At 37.1% G+C, this 20,315-nt stretch overlaps 1 protein-coding gene across 4 annotated transcripts in view; it reads left to right on the forward strand.

Moving 5' to 3' along the window:
- The window catches only part of PLAG1 (PLAG1 zinc finger), a 52,663-nt gene that overhangs the window by 3,190 nt on the left and 29,158 nt on the right, over positions 1–20,315 (forward strand). Inside the window, exon 2 of one of the 4 annotated variants that reach the window (XM_056332254.1) lies at positions 11,178–11,236. The exons of the other annotated variants lie outside the window; for them this stretch is intronic. The gene's annotated coding sequence lies outside the window, so the exon portion shown is untranslated. The remainder of the gene's footprint in view (positions 1–11,177; positions 11,237–20,315) is intronic. 4 annotated transcript variants of the gene reach the window in all.

Below are 20,315 nucleotides of genomic sequence, written 5' to 3' on the forward strand. Positions count from 1 at the left end.
TTGTTGACTAGGATAGTCTTGTGGTTAGAGATTTTGGAAGAAATCTCAAAGTTTTCCAGTGACTCACAGTTGTGAAAATTAAATCACATTAACTACTCTTAGGCTAGAAAAAAAAGGCTCATTAAGGAAGAAGGATTAATCAGTTTGTACAAAGGAATGAAATTGAACATTTTTCTAAAACACTCTTTTATGGTTTGGAAATCTCTTTTATAGTTACCAAGAATTCATACTTTAAAGTTCCTTTCCAAATATGTCTTACAGTGATCTCTTCTTTTTATTGACTGAAGTGAGATTATCCTGAAATGCATAGAAATTTGATAAATTAATAGCAGTACACCATGTGTTGGTGTTTTTAATGTACTGAGATAGATAGATAGTAGTAGATGTGCAGAACTAACTTTAGTAAACTAGTTGGTGGTACTGACAGTATTTAAGAAGTCTTCGAATACTGTGTCTGTGACCATCAGTATGAAGTGTTTAATGTGTTGCTACATTTTTACCTAATTAAGAGTTTCTAAATGATTAATATTGTAACACTGAAAATAGGTATAGGCACTGGTAATAACAACATGAAAGAAGCACATGTTGTGGAGTATCTTTCTTGACTTACAGTTATGTATTACAAAGTAAATTCAGTGTATCCAACCACAGTGCAAAATTCAGGACATAGGGAGGAGAAAAAGCAGAGTGTTCTCACAGAATTTGATACTCTTCTAAACTGGGTTTAATTTTGAGGTATAATCCAGATGATTATGATAATAGCAGAAGATAAATGTTGTTTAGGATTGTTTTTTACAAACTTACTCTTTTTTTGTGGAAAACTGAATTCTTCTTACAGGGATGATGTGGTGTTTAATAAAAATAGAAGTAACTTTCAAAGCTTCCTTACTTCTAAGAATTAAGATAATCTGTGCTATTATATGTTTCTCTGATTCTGTATATGATTCAGTATGATTTTTTCAAGATTTTCTAAAATGAGAACACCTGAGGAAACAAATGCTATGGGCTGTTGTTGCTAAAGTTACCCTACTTTTTGTAGGCAAAGTGGGGAGCTGTAAATGTATTAAAATCCTTCTTAAATACTTATCGATCCTGTTCAATAATGTTTAAAAGTTAATAACTGCAGTATTTACAGCAGTACAGCAAATACAGGAATCTAAACTGACATGCATTCAGCTTTTCTTGAATGCTTAGTTCCAGTGTGTCTCTTAGTGTGTACTTTTCATTTAGTAATTATCCTGGAAAAATAGTTTCCCGATGTAGAACTGTGAAATTTGAATTAAGAAACTTTTAAAAATTTTGTGTAATCCCAAAAGGCACTGCATACAAAGCACAGCCACTTTTAATGGTTGCCCACCTCTGCAGCTAGTAGGTCAAAATGGTGCCCTTAAGTCTCCTTTCAGGGTAGTGCATGTGTTTTAAAATTAATGGGTTAAAGAAAGCACAGCTTATGTTCTAAATAAACCACTGTTTGTAACTCTTCAATGATATTTTGTTAAATGAGATGTTTTACTTCAGAGTCTAAAACATAAGTTTTTAAAATTTTGTATCTATAACCTCTTACATCTTTGCAACCGGGTTTTGTCAGCAAGAACCTTTTGGGAGTGTTCTTGAACAAGTTTATCTGTTTACCAAGGGGAGATATTCTGAAAAATGTGAAATATGTTAAAGCAATTAGACCATTCTCAAATCAGTGTAGAGTTAAAAGGGATCTAGAAGCCATCACCACTGTAGTGACAGAGTACTTGCTTTCAAGAAGATATTCTCCAAATACCTGCTACTAGGGAGGATTTAGCTTGCCTTGCTTTTGAAAGAAACGTGCAGTATCTAGCAGTTGAACTGTTGTTAAGCATCTTTAACCAATTACCAACTGTTTAGGTAGCCTTAAAAAACTATTTAAAAACAATTCAAATATTAGAACAAAGTAACATTTTGTATTGATCAAATGTAAAATATTTATATTTCTGAAGTGTAGGGGATTTTTTTTTTTTGCATTTATCTGAGCATTTGGATGGTAGGGAGTTGTGTATTTTTCTTGCTAAGCAAAATATCATCTCTAGAATTTAATTAAATTTATATTGATTTTTAAATTGTGTGAACTTGTAACTTCAGTGTAAAACATTAACTCTCAATATAATCACTTATACAGCTGCCTATATTTTATTCTTTATTTTTTTAAGGAATATATTGACCCTTTACCTGAAATTGAATAGATTGCAGTTACTAGTGTATTTAAAATGAACAGTTGTCCACCAGACATCAAATGTGAAAAATTCTGATTGTACACAAGTTATGAAAATCTAATACTGAATGGAACAGGTCACCATTACTGCAAGTTCAGTTTTACTTTTATTTAGATTGGCTTGTTAAAGTCTTTTTTGTCTACTTCAGTATCTGTGTTCACCTGTTATTGTCTCATTTTAGAAGGATGAATTAGCAGAAATGAATAGAATTAGAGGGGGGGTTAAATTTTTTTGCAATATATAACATGCTTGTTAAAATACTTAAGTGATACCAGCTCTTAAGGATGGGGCCTTCTCATAGGATATATTGAAATTTTTAATATTTAAATGGACCCTGTATGTCTTGTAAGCACTTACTGTAGGATCATGGCATTAAAATTAACCACCGTATGTACTTGACAGTGAAGAGTGGGAAAGCTTATATAGTTATTCTCATGTTGAAGGAATAAATAAGTTTCTATTAGAGCCTTCTTTGTAATAACTTCTGTCCCTTTCCTAATTCACTTTCTGTCCAGTGTATAGAGATACCTTGTCAAGTACATTAAAATACATGGCCAGAGTGGTGAGCTATTATATGCATGCACAACCCTGGTGGTTTTCATAGAGTTTTGATAGACTTACAAGTGGGCACGAAGTGAGTAGAATGTGGCCCAGTTTGCATGATTTTGTTTTATGTGTTTAAAAGAAAGAAGGACACCACCACCCCCAAACGAAAAAACAGCACTGAACTAGTATAAACTAGTATATGTATGAACTAGTATAAAATCAAAAAGTGAGAAAGATAAACAGATGAATGTAGACAAGTGTGGCTATAATACACAGAACAGTGACTCAAAACTCTGAAGTAAAATAGCTCAAATCAGCTTTGAGAAGTCAAGTGGGAATCAGGAAAGTAAAACCTAGAATTGCCATCAGATGCAATTAAGAAATAACTATGTAAAGGAACTTGGAAGAATGCAAGAAGTGTCTGTTACAGTAAACTGAATTGCTATAATCTTCTTTTGCACTTAATGTGCTAAATTCCTTTCTCAAAGGAGAATATCCCTAGAAATCAGATTAGAAAGTGTTTAAAGGGAATTATTTGTCAAAGTTGTTTTTTTACTAAAGTTAGGATAACTAATAATAATCTCTTCCATATTGCTGTAGATAATGCTTTATTTTATATCATTTAACCATGCAGATTGCACATAGATTTACTTAAATATTGTACAGGTAATTTAACTGGTAGCCTGACACTGTGTATTATTAACTTTCACCCTAAAAGCTTTTCTTCATGGTTATGGGTCACATTATACTTTGAAGACTTCCAAGTCTGAAGTATTTCTCATGAAATAAGGTGTAGATGGTTGATTTTGTCTTACACACATTTACTGTGATTTGCCATGTAATCAAAAAGCAATGAGGATGTCAGAAAACTTATCTTCCCTCTTCATTTATTGAGTATGTATTTGTATACTACAGGGCATCAGATTTATCAGTGTGTAAGTTTTCTAAAAAGCCCTGCAAATCATCTGATTCTGAATTAATGAGATTTCATTACACTAAATGTTGAAATAGCAGAAAGACCCAGTATATGCAAATCATATTTTACTGTCCCAAGTGCTTGTCCTTCTAATAAAACTGTTTATTGTGTGGTATATGTGTTTATCATGATGGTTACATTTATATGTAGTATCAGTGTACACACACACATATATATGTACACATATTTTAAGGGAACATCTGGCTGTTTAGGAAGAACATCATGTCTTTTGAATCAGTTGTGATATAGGTTTTTTAAAGAAGAGACCTTTTTGAAGGCAGAAAGAGAGATTCTGGCAGCTTACTATTAAATTTCAATCAAGCCTGTGTAGTTAGTAATAAAACATTTACAAGTTTGTAAGTGCTAAGTTTCTTCAAACTCTTACTGTCACGTGCGGAATTTTCATTTATACTAATAGTGCATTTACTACATAATAATAGTGCATTTACATAATAATACAGTATTTATCACATGGAACTATAGGTACAATATAAATAGGTAGAAGTAGGAATTGCCTGCAGCTGGTCTTATGTTTTCATAAGATGATACACTACAAAGGTGTAGATTTGTGGCGTTAGCTACTTGTTATCAGTTACCTGTGTTCTTCCCCTCACAAGTACTTTAAGAGGAGTGAGTATTAAACTAAAATAAAACAAACCTAAAAATCCTATCAGTGTTTTGTGCTCTGTTTAAAAGCTAAACATATACATTGTTCGAGCTTATTTTGTTCACTGGAAGTTATTGTGGTCAATACACGCGTAATTTATTTCATTTAGGACACTAGGAAACAGTGAACCATATAGCTTGGAGAAGAGCTTAGACATAGCTGATAACAATAAATGCCACTTAATTCAAATCTGTAGATTTTTTTTCCCTCTGTGACTTGATAGTTTTCTTTAATTCTTTTGAATACTGGGATTGTGTTTAGACTAAACCACTTCTAATTATACCCCAGCACAAACATATAGCTTATGGCTATATTTTAATCAGTTTCAGAAAAAGTAATAAAAATATTATTGCATCTGTCAAAGGATGGTGTTGCTACATGCTATTTTAAATGGCGTTTAAGTACGGTTATAAGCATACCAGTACAATGAAATCAGTTCTATGCCTAAACAACAAAGTTGTATTATTTGTTACTTTAAAAGTTAACCGAGAATCATAATATATTAATTATCCTCATTATTCAGGCTGTTTTTAATATGTGTTGAAATTGCTTTAAAAAGTGTATGTGAAATATTTATATCAAACTCATTTAATTTCTCATTACTTGTAAAATGCAGTATTTTCCCTGTTGTAATTTTAAAGGGGTTTTGTCTTAGCAGCATGAGCATATCCTTTTGGATATGCTCTTTTCTGAACTGAACAGTTCTTTCAGGTATTTAAAACTCTTCTGTTCTCTCAAAATGAATGCGTCCCATTAAGTGTTGATGCTGACCATTTTTGTACTACAGAAATTGCGCTGAGGAATAATGTGGAGATAACTTGTGCTATTGATGCTACAAGTATAGAAATTGGGTGTAGAGTAACATGGGAAACTTAATCATAATGGTATTTGGATGATGGGAGCAGTCCCAAACTGGATAAATGTTAAACTAGGCTATGAGGAAAAGATGTCAGGTTTTGCAGCCTTGTAGCATTAGTCAAATATCTGGTATCACTATTTCTCATAAGAAATACTCAAACACACTCCTAGAAGGCAAACATAAATCTAGATTTTACACTTTCAGAAATGATAAACCATGAAATAAGTTTCTTGGAAGAACCAAGAAATTTTAGAGGTCTCCCCTGCAGTATAATACTATTTTACCTTTGAAAACTTGACCACTTCAGACTATTTGAGAACAAGTAAGTTAAGCCCATCTTGGGTAATCCATTTCCATTTCTAGTACAGTTTTTATCTATGCATTGTGTAAAACAAACTTGTTACTTTTCATTATACTTAAATATTTGTACTCAAAGGAAAGTGCATTTAAGCAGTTTTTAAATGCATAGGTTACTTGTTCATTTGGAGTAGAAAGTTGCTTTACTTTGGAGAGGTTGAATATGTATTACCATTTTCTGTTTTTCTGTAGTTTGCCTAGTAAAAATACTGAACATAAAAGGAGACCAGATTTTTCTTCAAGCCTTGAGTGAAAAGGGAGATGTGGTCAGGAAGGGGTTCTGATGGCTTACGTCACTGCTCATCAGTCTCTCACAATATTTAAATCCTATGAATTTGGGATTTCAGTCATGCGGTAATGTTGCAGCCTAAAAACTGGTAACATATTCAGTTATCTTGAGATGAACTCCTCAATTCCTCATTAGGCAGACTGAGTTCCATAAAGGTTTTGTCTGAAAAAGTACTTGAGTATTGTGCTGTTTGTTCCAGTTTTCATCAGGAATCAAGCCGTAGAAAGTCTCTCGACTCTGAGCAAACCCTCAAAGACTTCATGGATGCACTAAACCTCCCCTATTCCTGTCATAGTTTTAGTTGTTAAACTGTGGTTGAACATCAAATAATCCTTTCTGCTAAGCATCTGATTTTATCATAAAGGAAGTAGTTTGATATTTGGTGGAAGTTTTAGCATAAAGGTTTTATGTAGGTAGCTTACCAAAAAAGCTTAAAGGCAGACAGAAATTTGCCATCGGGTTGCAAGTACTCTGTAACCGTTACGTGTAGTCGTACTTAAATAGCATTTGTTTGTTGAGATAGACTCGTAGTTTGAAGAAGGCAGAGCTTACCTGAGTTATTAATTCTTCTTTCCCAAATATACGTAAAAATTTGCAACCACTTTTGCTGCCAACAGTGCTCTGAAGATTATCCACCCATATCTCTCTTTTGCCCCCAAACTTTTTGTAACTTAGGCCTTTGTAGGAAGGTTAAGAGGTTTAGTGGTAGAGATCATAATGTATTTGTATCCCTCTTTTGAATGTACTGCTACTTAGCAACTTTTTAAAATTCATTATGTGATTTTGTGTTTAGGGGGCACATCTGAGAGAATATGTAGTCGAAAGTATGTATACTCCACCCCAGTGCATGGCAGAGCATAGGCCTGAAGAGCAAGTATTCTAAGTTCTTCCTTTGTGTATTTTTATCCTGGTTATGTGGAGATAAAAATGTATTAATTCCCCCCCACACACACACACGCTTGTTGCATTCATTTGTTTAGGAAGTCTCTTTCTTGATATTTTTTTGAGTGTTGCAGTGGCTGGCAAAGTTATTAAATGACCTGAACTACAGAATTTGTAGATGGAAGAAGGAGACCTTTTTTTTTTCCCGTCTGATCTTAACAGGTTATTTGAAAGTTTCCTTGGACTCTTCAACAGTGCTTTGCTGCAAATCAAAACAAATTAAATTGAACAAACAGTCAATAAAAATGTGTGTCCCAGCTTCCTCTGGCAAAGCTTATTAAAATCCAGTTGGATGCTGACAATTCTTTTCACTGTGACCTTCAAGATATTCAGCCTCTGCTTCATGCTTTCCAAATACCAACATTTCCATCTATCAGATTTTAGGTAGTTCATTAGTAAATGTACAGAAGTAACTGTATATTCTGTAGTGCTAACATTTTAAGCTTGTTTCCGAATGAGAGATCTATGTTAAAGTTTAAATGCTTCTTGAGAGAGTGGTATTTTCCCATCTTTTTTTTTTTTTATTGTAACATCCGTTTGAGGTTCTTTCAGATAGCACTCATGAAAAGGAGTGATCTTTCAGGTTGTCAAGAATCAAGCTGTTCAGGGTTTTTTATAGGTTAAAATAAGTATTTTTTTTTAGCACCATTTGGAAACTGTTGGTCATTGAGGGTACAACATGGAACAGTAGAGTCATGTGCTTCTCAGCAGGGGATGCTGCTTAATGATGGAACTGCAGTGTCTTGAAAGTGGGACCTGCAGTGAAGGATTGGTCTCTTTCTACAGTGTGAACAGGGAATTGCTTTACTCTGGCTTTTACAAATAAATTAATTATTTGGAATAAGATCCTTCCTTCACTCACATTTTCATTTTTTCCTGCAGTATCAGAAATGGACACTTCAGGATGATTTTTCCAAGTCTGTCAACTTGAAAGGGGAATTAATGTAACCAAATATGAAGTTAGAGTATTTGAAAAGGACAAAAATCCTTTTACTAAAGATATTGGAAAAATATTTAACTATTTTAAAAGCAAAGGAAAATTACTACTATACTAATCCGATGATATTTTTTGACCTAGTAAATAATACTTAAATGTTGTGGGAGATTCATTTAGCAAGACCTTGGATTTCTCAGTAAGGGAATGTTTGTTATATTAATTTATTTATGAAAATAATACATAATGTACATTTAGAAGAATGTAGTTTTCCGTAACAAAACCACCAAAACTTTATCAAAGAAAAAAAATTTGGTTGTGTCCATATATATCTGTAATTTATTTTTTTTTTTTGGGGGGGGGTGGTGGTGTGTGCGGTGAAAAGGTTAGGTACCTAGACATGCATAGGTATTCGGAACCCTACCATGATTATTTCTGGGAGCTGTACAAACATAAAGCTCTTCTACTACATTCAGATAGTGCATGATAAAGTGCTTTCTAAGGTTAATGAGTTTGTTGGCTTTGTGGATTTGAATTCAGAATTAAAAGGGATACATAGAAGAGTGATATGGTACTGATTTAGAAGCGCACAGTATTTTAGTCCAGTGTTGGAAGTGCATATTATAAAATTGAATGTAAAAGTTACGTGGCTTTGGAGTTGACTTTCTAGTAATGTGGATTGTACCTAGAAAAACAAGTGTTTTGTTTTGTCAGAATGACCATTTCCCTATGGTGAATTTGCTTTTAATTGGATTCTGCTCCATGATCTTTTTTTTCTTGTTATTTGCATGGAATTGTGCTCATGCTTTTTCCTCAAAACAAATACAAAGAGCATTATACTCCTGCTGTGATTATTATGCATAACACCTCTGACTCAGCAGATCAAAAGTTATGTTTATTGGAAAACAGAATTAACATTTCATATTTTTTTTAAAGACCACTTAAAAATAGCTGTGTCTAAAGAGTTTATACTTCTAACATGCTCATCCACTAAATCATCATACATCAATCTGTAGGCAATGTTTTTATTCCAGGCAGCTACTTCTTACTAGAGTCCATCTGAAAGGTTTCAGGTTATCACAGAAATATACCCATAAACTTGAACTCTGATGGAGAGAGGCTTCTTTAATAGAATGCATAATACGTGCATTATCAAACTGCAGCCTTTTTTCCAAGAATTGTTTTATATGTTAGCACGGTTTGGCCTGCTTTAAGGCATTCTTGTTATTTGAGAAAAATTGTTGATTAAAAATGGCATATGCAAAAAACCTGTTCTCGGTGTGTGTGGGCAGCAATTCCTAATTTTGATGTAGGATATTGTTTTGTGATAGCCAAATACCTGACTGGAATGCTATACTGATTATGGCAGAGATAGAGTAAAGGAGAATGGGAATTGATGCCAGCTGGATTAGTAGTTTCAGTTGCTAATCTTGCCCCATGTTCCTCTGCCACTTTGTTTGCTTTTTTGATTTTTGCAATTGTATACTGTCGCTGTGTAGAGTCACACAAACGTGGGAAACGGCAATACTGACTTGGCAGAAAATCCGTAAAGTGCAAAAAATACAACAGCAAAATAATAGTTAGGATTTATCTTTTGACTTCAGAAATCTTAGATGTTACTTGTAAGAGCAGTAGATATGTGTCTGTTAGTCTGAAATTTGACATTAGGTTGACTGCCACTGTGTACATCAGTGGCTAGAATATTTTAGGTATTAAACACCAATACAAGGAATTTGCTTATACTTAGTTGAATTACTGTGCAAAGTTTGCTGAAACAGCTTAGAAATAACCATCTTCATTTATTTTTACCAGTGCTTATAATACAAAGTGGTACAACATGAGTGAAAAGTTTAGTTAGTAGTTACTACTTGGTATTCTATTCTGGCTAGGTATGGAGCTGTAGTTAATGTTATCTGACAGATTAGAGTGTTTAACTTGAAAATGTGCTGCTGCTTGACTGGCGAGTCGGGGACGTTGCCTACTGTGTTCCCTCCTGGCAAGAAGTCTGTAAAGACCTTTTCAAGGCAAGCCTGCCTGTATTTGAAACTAATAGGTAAGGTGAGACGCACTGCTTTCTTCTTTAGGCACACTAAAACACCTTTTGTGATTTAGGCCAATATATTTTTAAGCTGGAGAAGTGTGTTTCATATAATCTAAAAGATTCCTCGGTTTTGGTGGCGTTAGCCCTGTACCTTGAAGCATGATTCTGTGGGGGTTTTGTTACGCTGGTAGTCTGTGGACACATATGACCACAGCATAGTATGTCATATTGTTGATGGCTTCTATATACAACCATCTGCAAAGAACAGTGCCATGATGAGACACAGGGAGCATATAAGGAAAGAAGATAGTGTGTGATATAGAGCAAAATGAAACATTATAGGGCCTACACTGAGGATGCAGTGACAGTCCAAAGAAGATTATCCTCACAGTGTTGTTTTGTGAGGCTATGTACTGTTTGTATGCGATGGTACTTTCTACATATCACCTATAGATTATGTTAAATAAATGAAGTATTTTCAACAAGGAGTTTTATGTATTAGTAGACTGGGGTGCTGCATGGAAGTAACTATGTCAGTCTTTTTGTAAATTGTTTTTAAATAGACTGTTGAATAAGGTGGTGTTCCAAACAGTCACAGTTTAAAATCCTGATAAGGAAGGGATTGTTGTGAAGCGTTTTGTTCCGAAGCTGTGTACTGAATCATCCTGGCAGATGGAGTTCTTCATTCTTCCAGGGCTGGATTTTCACTGAACAATTAGATGAAGTTACCTACATTTGAACTGATTCCTGAAGTTAGCCAAAGTAGAGTGAAAACAATAATGCTGAAAAACAGTACATAAACCACACTGTGGAGCTGGGTCATTAACTGCATTAGTAAAAAATACGTTGCTTGCCTCACTGGTGTTAAAAAAAAAATAAATAAGAAAACAACCTAGAGAGTTTTGTATGTGATTAGGATAGGGTATTACTCAATTTATATGTATGGCCAGTGCAGAAACAGAGAATGTCTCTAAATTCAGCAAGTGGCGTGTGTTGCTCTAAAGGCAGCAAGTGACTCATGTGACTGTCTTAGCAGCTGGGCAGCAAGATTAGAGAGCTACTATGTACACATTCCCTTACTGAGGGGTCCAAGCTATTGCTAAATGAAGTTGTATTACTGCCAACCACTGAATAACGGGCATAAGAAAATATAGTAAATAAGTGTGTCACCAGGTTAGTGAAGTAGTTATTTCAGACAGGCATTAAAGTGAAGGAAAAAAACCCCAACTTTTCCGAGATTCATATTTAGAAGATTTTTGTCCTTTTTTTCGAAGACTCAACTTCACGTAAGATTACATGTTAATTGTCCCTTTCAATTTGCAGATTTGCAAAAGTCATCTTGAAATGGCTGTTTCTGACACTGCAGGGAAAAAAATGAGAATGTGAGTGAAGAATCTTATTCCAAAGAACTCATTTATTTGTAAAAGTACTAAAAATATGCTTGTATCATGAAGTATTTTGATTTGAACTGAAATTGGCAAAGCATATACTTCTTGGTCACTTGCTAATTTGAAGACTTATTCATGATGTTATTCCTCATGTATGTCCTAATTATAAGAATTCGTGAGGTTTATTCCAGATTGTCTTTAAGTTTTCCTGGCATGCCAGTATGGATTAGTGGAATATGTATTAATTTTTTTTTTTTATGTTTCCCTAATCTAATTTTTTTTACTTTACTCAGACACTTGCTTGTCTTTAAAGTTGCTAAAAAATTGTGAATGCTTTGTCCTTTATATGTGTGCATGTATTTACAGTTACACATTGATATTTCAACTGTTATTTATGGATTTAAACTCCAAAGTGTCACCCTGTCAAACATCTCTTTAAGACTAACACTCTTAAGACCTCCTTTCAGTCTTGAGGACCAAAGGACATATGCTTGACTGTTGCAATCAAGTAAATTGATACAGAAATCAAGAAGACATGACTATGAAGTTCCTTAGTGCTATTCTTAGTGTCAACTTTCAGCCCATAATTATGTTTTTAAGATGAGAGTGTATTTACTGATGAGGAGCTTTTATATTTAAAAAACCAAAACAGATGAGGGGTCAAGCCCATGATAAGTTCCTTATAGTAAAAGAGGACCAGAAAAGTGTGTGTTTCTAGCCATCATCACTGTGTCCCACTGTCCTCAACAACATTAACTGTTTGTTATTCTGCTTCAGGTTTTCTGGATTTCTGATTTCTCTCTTTTCCTGTCTAGTAATGATTTGTTTCCCATCTTGTTACTCTTTGATGTCTGTTCCAAGTTTGTGCCATTTTCCTTAACAATGGTTTTCATTCACGTCTCTAAGAAAAAATGGAGAGCATAAAATAAGGTTGTCCAGGGTTGTCAGTGCTTCTGAAAACTACCTTCTCAAGGTATTTTAATAATATTTCAAAACACCTTGTTGATCTGGCCTTTTTATTTTTGCAAGTGTTTAGATTTCTTCATAATTGCCTCTTATCATTTAGTATTTTGAGATCTTTGATTTATAGGAAATGTTGTTTCATTTTTGTTCTGATTCATCCTGTCCTGAATGTTTCATTACTACTTTTTTTAATGTACCGTTTTCCCATACTAGATTGTTTTTCTACTCTGCTTTCATCATTTTTCAGTCACATATTGCTCATCAGTTGCAAAAGAAAAACGTTTGAAAATGTTTGTGTGCTTATTTCTGCACTGCTTAGTCTGATGGTGCTCTGTAACATAGGAGCACTAGGAAGCAGAGGGATATTTGTGTCTTGGTAAGTAGTTTATAGATAAAGCACTAGCAGATTGTGGCCGAGGATATACCTGCAAAATGTGTCGATCATCTGACTACTTGAAGCTTCAGTGGGTTCTTGTGTGCTGTTTTTAACACATTCCTTGAGATGAACCATAAGAAATGTGCACCTGGTAACAGAGTTTCAGGTCCTGGGTCTTGCTGCACTGTGTGCACCGCAGCAGCTCCTTGGGCTCAGACTTCTCGCCGCCCCCCCACCCCTGGGAAGAACTCTGCCGTAGTGCAGGTTGGGTTGAGCTGCCTCCCTTTCTTCTGCAGCGTGCTGTTTTGAGCACCTTTTGCACAGCTGGAAGAATTATATAAAATAAACAGCTGTCCTGAGAGGATATTTGCGTCAACTTGGACTTTGGCTTGTTTGTTTCTTTCAGCATTACGCCCAAAATTTCTTAGGCACAAATTTGTGCTGCTCCACTGAACTAAAAAGGGAAGTATCATCTCATGGTATTTACTAAAGAGGAAAGCTCTTAAGCTACTTCTAGCCAAAATTACAGTATTTTCTTTAATGAATCTGATTTCCAAGTGGCCAAGGAGAAGCAGCCCATCAAGATCAGCCAAAAATACCTCCTATTTGTGTGAGGTCGCCTCTTATAAGCAGGCATGGTTTAAGAAAGGAATAGGAAAGATTCTTGCTTGATATAGTCCTTCTCCCCCTGCTTCCTCGTGCCATTGTGTTCTTAGGATGGGGAATTATGGTGTTTGCTTCCTAGGACTGTTAGAAAATCATGGATCTTTTGAAGGAAGTTGAGGTGCTGTTTCTGATGCTATTTCTGTCCTTCTGGTGAGAGTTTCACAGCGTTACTGTGGCAGTGTGTGCCACCTGCCCAATATGCTTTCCTTTTGCAGGAAGACCTACAACTAAGAATAAAAAATGTTTTGGGGAAAGTTTGCAGCTCTTTTTTAAAAAGCTCAGCCTGTGCTCTCTGACAGCGTTTCTTAGGGCTGGAGTTGCAGTCTCCTGGTTTCCCTTGCACCAGGACCAGGGGAGGCCTGGCAAGTTAGCTGGAAGTTGAGAGCTGATCAGAAGTGACTCTTCAGGTCTTCAGTTTCAGATATGATGTTGGTATTTGGTTCTTTTAAGGAGTGACAAGCTTCCCAGTGATGAGAGAATTTCAGTGCCTTTGGAAAGACAGAAATCTTGGTTCTAGTATCCTCTGAGAAAGCAAGCCTTCTAGGGCAAGCTGAAAAGTAAAGCATGGGAAGGATCGGAGCCCAGATAACTGAAGCACTCTTCTCCAGTAACTATAGATACTGTGGTCTTTCACAGGAGAGCAGTGGACAGGAAGAATGTTTGTTTCTAAGCACTGATGACCGGGTAAGAATAAATAGAACTAAAGGAGGCTCTCGGAGTTGTGTTGCTTTGTTCATGTCTTAAAAAAAAAAAAAAAAAAAAAAAAAAAAAAGCAGCATCCATTTTTAGGATTCCATGTACTAGAGGCTGAAAAGGAAAACACAGCAGGCATCTGTCCTTCCCCTAAGAAGCTTACAGTGTTACTTGAAGGAGGAGAACTGAGACATGTGGAAAGGAAAGGGGAAAAAGCAGTTAAAGTACTTGTGGTTGCATATATGCACCCTGTTTAATTTTGTGTGCTAATTTAACAACAGTGGCTGACACTACTGTTTTTAAATAAAAAAGTAAATTCAGCTGTCCCTCATTTACACAAAGCCAAATTATGTTCCTCTCAGTCATCGCCATGGGCACTCCTATGCTATCCTACTTTTCAGGCCCTGGATCACTGAAGGCAAATACCCAGTGGGATGCTAGTTCTCAAAGCTGTATGTATCCTGCAGATGGGAGTTCGCAAGCCAGTTTGCTGGCTGGAAACTTATGCATGGATCTTGACAATGGAACATATTTATACAGAGTTCTGGTATGCTCTCTAGCACATTTGATGTTTTGCCTCAGGCTCTGGATACTTTGAGAAATCCTACCCTACAATCACAGTCCATACCCTTGTGAAATACCTAGCTGCTTGTACATGGTTTCTGACGCTTGCGATGGAGAGACACTACTTGCCCAACCTGCATCATGACACTTGTACTGTAAGCACCTTGATAGGAAAGCCTGCAGTGCATGCTCAGGATAAAATGCAGAGTGAGAATAAAATAAATGGCTCTTACAGTTTTTCTGAGGGTTGCTTTTTTAAGAATCAAGTTTCTGTGGCATTTTTTGGGAGAACCTGTTTTGAGATTACTAGGCCAAGTTTTTCAAAACAATTGTCTTCATAATCTGTTTAGAACACAGCTTTCACTGCCTTCCACTGCAGCTGCAGGCACTAAGTGTTTCTGCAAATCACTCCTTGTAGACCCATGCCAAGGACCTGGAAAATTAATGACCTCTTCTGTTGCATTCAATTTAAGTGACACAGAGATCTCTAGTAGAATCCGAGTCCTCTAGGACAATATTCAATTATCTGGCTCAAAATATTGGTTTATGAATGGCTAAGGAGCTTGTGGAATAAATAATCAAGAAATTGGCCAAATTTGGGTAAAATCACAGCTCTACCACTATCCCTGTGTAATTTCAAGTCTCCATCCCAAGGGGCAGGGATTCAAAACTCTAGGAAAAGGAAAAGTAGGAAAAGTCTGTCAGAATCTTTTGACACAGGCAAAACCTTTTTTTCCATTAACCTTTATTTTTTTTAAATGGCTGTACTGTTTTGAATGAATAAAAAGTGAAGAAACAAAACACTGAAGCAGACACTAACCTGTAAAATTTCAGCCCAAACAACGGCAGTCTGGCAAAGTTGTAAGTTGTCTTATGTAGAGGGGTTTGTCTTATAATGGCAAGTGTTTGGCAGCATGGTGAAATGTGATCCTACTCATTCTGCCAGTAGTAAAATATGCTGGGTTTGAGTTAGCATTTGTACCTACTGACAACAGTGCCAGTTCTTGTGTAAATTAACAGAGGAATTGTCCTGCTTTCAAATCAAGACTTGTTAGAAAACTGTTATCACAGGTCTTACCAGCCCTATCAAGGCCTGAGATGACAAATACCACTTTTAATCAACCTGATAAATGCTGATCAAATTCTATGTTTGCATTTTATTTACTAAGAATAATTACACTTGTGAACATATCAAAGCCTGGTGTTCTGTTTCTGACAATGGCAAAACCAAAGATGTGGTGACAGGCACAAGAGCAGGGCAAACATGTAGGGATGGCTTTCCCAGAGTATGCACCTCGTCTTTAATAATTCACTTGTCAAAGGCTTTCTGAGCCAGACGTGGTGGGGTGTGTATGTAGTTACTTTTACTGGACTTTTCCCATAACTTTTTCCTGTGGCCTCTTGAGCCTTTGTAAACTCTTTAAGTGTCTAAATGCCCTGTTGCAAGGAGTTCCACAGCAGAAATGTGTGAAGAACAGTGATGTTTCCTTCTTGAGCCTGTGTCCTCATAATTTCATTTCACGTCTCCAGCTTTTTTATTGGAAGAGACAGTAACTACCGGTCTGTTCAGCTTTGTCTGTCAGTCTCCAGCCACTTCAGTGCAGGTATACCTGCATGCCATTCAGTTGCATCTCCCTTGTCTGCACATTTATTTATTCCTTCAGAGAACTTCGCTTGCTTTGTGGAGCTCGATTTCCTTTTCCAAGTTGTGTTGCCTCTTCACCAGTGTGTTGTATTTGTTCACGTGTCCTTCTACCATACTCCTGCCCCCCGTTGTTCAAGTGTATGCTGACTTGCCTGATGTAGATGTCAAGCTTATTGTAGTACTTCAATGGAAATTGGGAATTGTTAGGAAAGAAATAAAACAGGCAGCAATCCATGGTGTGTCTGTCTCCTGACTAGTGCACAAAAGATATGTGCAGAGTGGCAAAAATACGGGACAAGGTGATGAATATGAAAAAAGTAGTGAAACAGCTTCCATGCAAGGAAGGCCTAAGTGGGCTTAGACTTTTCAGCCTGGTAAGAGACTACAAAAGGGAGAATACAATAGGGGTTTCATAGCACAGACAGGGGATCGTAAAGGAATCATGAGTGGCATAGATGGGATGAAGTGGGGCCAAAATTATTAGCTGAGAGGAAGGAGAAATAGTGAGAGATGTGTTCAGAACAAGCTAAAAGAAAGCAGTTGTTAATAAAACGTGAAAATAAGCTGTGGAACTCCTTGCCACTGGGTGTTGCAAGTTAAAAAGCTTACATAGGCAGAGGAGGGGGCTGCCAAGTTAGTGGAAAAGAGCGTTATTAAATATTTCCAGCTCAGGAAGTCCCTAAATCACAAATGGTGATAATTCTCCAAAATACTACATGCTTACCTTCCTCATGATCTGCTGTTGGCTGTTACTGGAGCAAGGTTGCTGGGCTCGATGGGCTTCTGCATTGACCTGCTAGGACCATCGTTGCATTCTGATGAGTATTCGGGACACAGACTAGAGCACATCACCCAGAAGTGGAACAAATCATTCTGAGTCAAGTGCCTTGCTGTCACAGAAACCATGTCTGTGTCTGTAAACCTGTGTAGACCCACTTGCGAACTAGTTACATTTTTTCCTCTATTCGCATCCCTATCTTCTAACATGTAAACTTGAAGCCAGTGTTTTGTTGTTTAAGAACCCTTTTAATTTCCAGCCTAAACTTAACTTTTGATAAGCTTATAGTTATTCTTTATGCCAGCCATGCTGATTGACTCCTTGGTGTACTTGTTAAGACCTTTTGCCTTTTTTTTCTTTTTTCTTTTTTTTTCTTTTTCTTTTTTTTTTCTTTTGTCAGTTGTTTTGTTGTGCTGTCCCAAATAAGTTTTTTGTGAATATGTATTACCAGATTTGTACACAGTGTTCCCGGCAAGATCTTGGTATTCTGCTATAGTGCCATCTATATGTCCCTTTCTGCACTGGAAATACAGCTGCTTTTTTTGAATCGTTATATTTTCTGTCTTCTGAACCAGCTCTCCTTAGTGACTTTTACTAGCTACTTATAGGGTGGTTATACACAAACTTTTTCCTTCTCTGTTAATTCCAACTAATGATTCATCATTTTTCAGCAGAAACCATTAGTCTTTTCAGTGTGTTACTCTGCCCTTTGTTACTTTTTCATCACCTTTCTGTCACGGCTATCCTTAAGGTTTGTTGCAGTTTTTCTTGTGTGCTGTTTCAGTCTGCACTGTACTTCTGGTACCTCCTAGTTTCTTATTTTTTACACATTTTGGTAGTGCTTACTTAAAGGCATTAAAAAAAAAATCTTAAACTAAAAAGCTGAATCAAAAAAGACTGAAGACCACTCTTGGCAGAAGTCCATATCCACCTTTCAGAAAGAAATCTGTTGTCATCTCTTCTTGATCTGCTGCTTTTCCTGCCATACTATTCTTAAACTAAGCCCTCTCTTCTCAGCTCAGCAAACTACTGCTCGGGTGGTAGTATACAGTGTATCAGACTTCTTACTGAGTGAGACTAGAAGTATTGTGCTTCTGCTGTATAATCTATTTTATCATGTTGAAGAAAAGTTGAGTGTTTGACATGGTTCAACTTTTAAAAAAACGTGTTATGTTTTATTTGATTTTTCTCTTTACTTTTATGTTTTCATTCTTTCTTTGAAAACATGCTCCAAGCAAGACTCCATGCTATCATCATGAATTTTAAGTCCAGATAACTTTTCTCCACCTTTCCTCAATACTGAAATGAGGCCAAAAGTGTTTATTTGGATTTGATGCTGTTCTGAGACTCTTACATCTCATCACATGGCAGCCTTGCTTCCTGTTAAGTCAGAAGATAGTATTCCAATGTGAAAGGTAAGGTTATAGAAGTGTACTAGAGACTTTTTTTTAAATTCACCTTTCGGTAGCACCTGTGCTGGTCTCTGTGGTTGGTAGCCATCTCTGGTGCAGAGAACTGTACACTTCTACCTTATTTTCACTGTAGTGGGAATAGTGAGTTCAAACAACAGTTTCCTGATGCTTCTTTCTGTTGTGATTGTAGGTGTTTGGCAGACTTAGTTCTGACCACATTTATTCAAGTAAATAGATGCACTGCCAATAATATGAACTTAGTCATTTAGTAACCTGTTGTCAGCCATGCTGAGAGCACCTCACAGTGCTGTGATACTCCATCAGTCTGTTGTGCTCAGTCTGTTCTGCCAGATTGGTTCCCCTCGCTGCCCTCTTGGATGTTGGGTCTGCAGGATGGAGGTGGTGCCAAATCCCCTTTTGCAGGGTGCTGAAATGTCTGCCGTTCCTGACCCTTAATGTCTGCTCAGCCTGGTTAGTGCCAAGAGACCACAGGAAATCTGTGGGTGCACTTTCTTGGTGGTTTGCAGTTTGGATTAGAGCTGCGGGAATCCCAACCTGCTCATCCCTGTACCTGAGATGGTTCTTCTCTGCCTGCCGGCACTAAGCCACTCTAAAGTCTTAGGCTGCACAAAAATGTTTGGCATTCTTTCTGTAGATTTAATTTTACTGTTTTAGCTCTCTGGCCTGGTACGCTGTGTGGCCAGACAAGTGCCAGGGCAAGAGGGAAAGGGAGGAAGGAAGAAGCACCGTACCTTAAACTGTTTCAGTGTGGAGGCACGCTCAAAATAACTAAGCTCTGGACAGGCTGACAGGCAGAGTACTGTCTGTGCTCTCTTCAACGTGACAGCTGGACAGATGTGTCCATCTCCAATCCCAAAGCGTTAGCCAAGGTGCTGTGCCGGAGCTGTTATTCCCTGCCTCCAAGCTGCTCCTGGGTGTGTGAGCCTGGCACCGTTTCACTGCACAGCGTGGCCTCCAGCAAGGAGGTGGCTTGTGTCTGGCCAGCTGGGGGTGTTGGCTGGGCACAGTTGCCTCTGCCTATGGCTGACTCAGTAAATAAGGTGCTTGCTTAGGTGGAGTTACCTAATTCTAGAGATCACTGCTTTGCTTTTGGGATTGGGTCCAGAGATGGGAAGGTAACTGCTGAAGCTGCTTGCCAAGGCAGCTATCAAATCTGATGAGGGATCAGGCCTTGAGGTTAACTGGCAGCAATTATCTGTACCATAGTTATACCCATGCTGAGTGATTCTTCAGTGTTTTGTTTTGTGTTGAGGTTTTCTTTGTTGTTAAAAAAACCCAAAATACAAAAAAACCGAAAACCCAAAAGGTGATGTCTCACAGTGCTGGTTTCTGTGGACCTGTAATTCAAGGGAAGTGTCAGCTCTTGTGTTTGCAAGTACAGCCTTTTGGGTACAAAGCCTAAAGTTTTGGTGACAACTGTGGTAACAATGAGACTGAAATACAGATGTCTGACATGTTCTCGTGTTCCCATTTAGGATGCAGGCTGCTCTGAAAACCACCCCCCTGCTTTGGTAAGGAAACAAATTATGTCGGAAAGGGACATGTTGAAATCATCAGGCTGTTGTAGCTGTTTTGGTAGCGTTGTGTTATTTTTCTTAGCTGTTCTTTCACATAACCCCAACTCTTTTTCTTACTATTTTGTACCAGGCCCTTCAGCAGATGTTTCCCCCCAGCACTAGTCATGGTGGCAGCTTGGGCTGAGTGGTGGGGCTGGGAGAGAGTGGTGTGTTTAGGGAGAGGGATGGGAGATTACCATTGCCATGGGTCAGAAATAAGTGTTTTGTGTGTGGTCGATAATATGTAACAGCAGGAGAAGGTGATGCATACCTTTCTTGACTCTGGCAGATTTCTGCGATACGATAGGAGGCAGAAAAGAAATGTAATTTCTACAGCCAAGTTTCTATGTGTTACTTTCTCATGTGTTCTTAATGATAGAAAGCTTGGGTGGGTGCCAT

Source organism: Falco biarmicus, chromosome 3, assembly GCF_023638135.1.
Source record: "Falco biarmicus isolate bFalBia1 chromosome 3, bFalBia1.pri, whole genome shotgun sequence".
NCBI classification, from domain to species: Eukaryota; Metazoa; Chordata; class Aves; order Falconiformes; family Falconidae; genus Falco; species Falco biarmicus.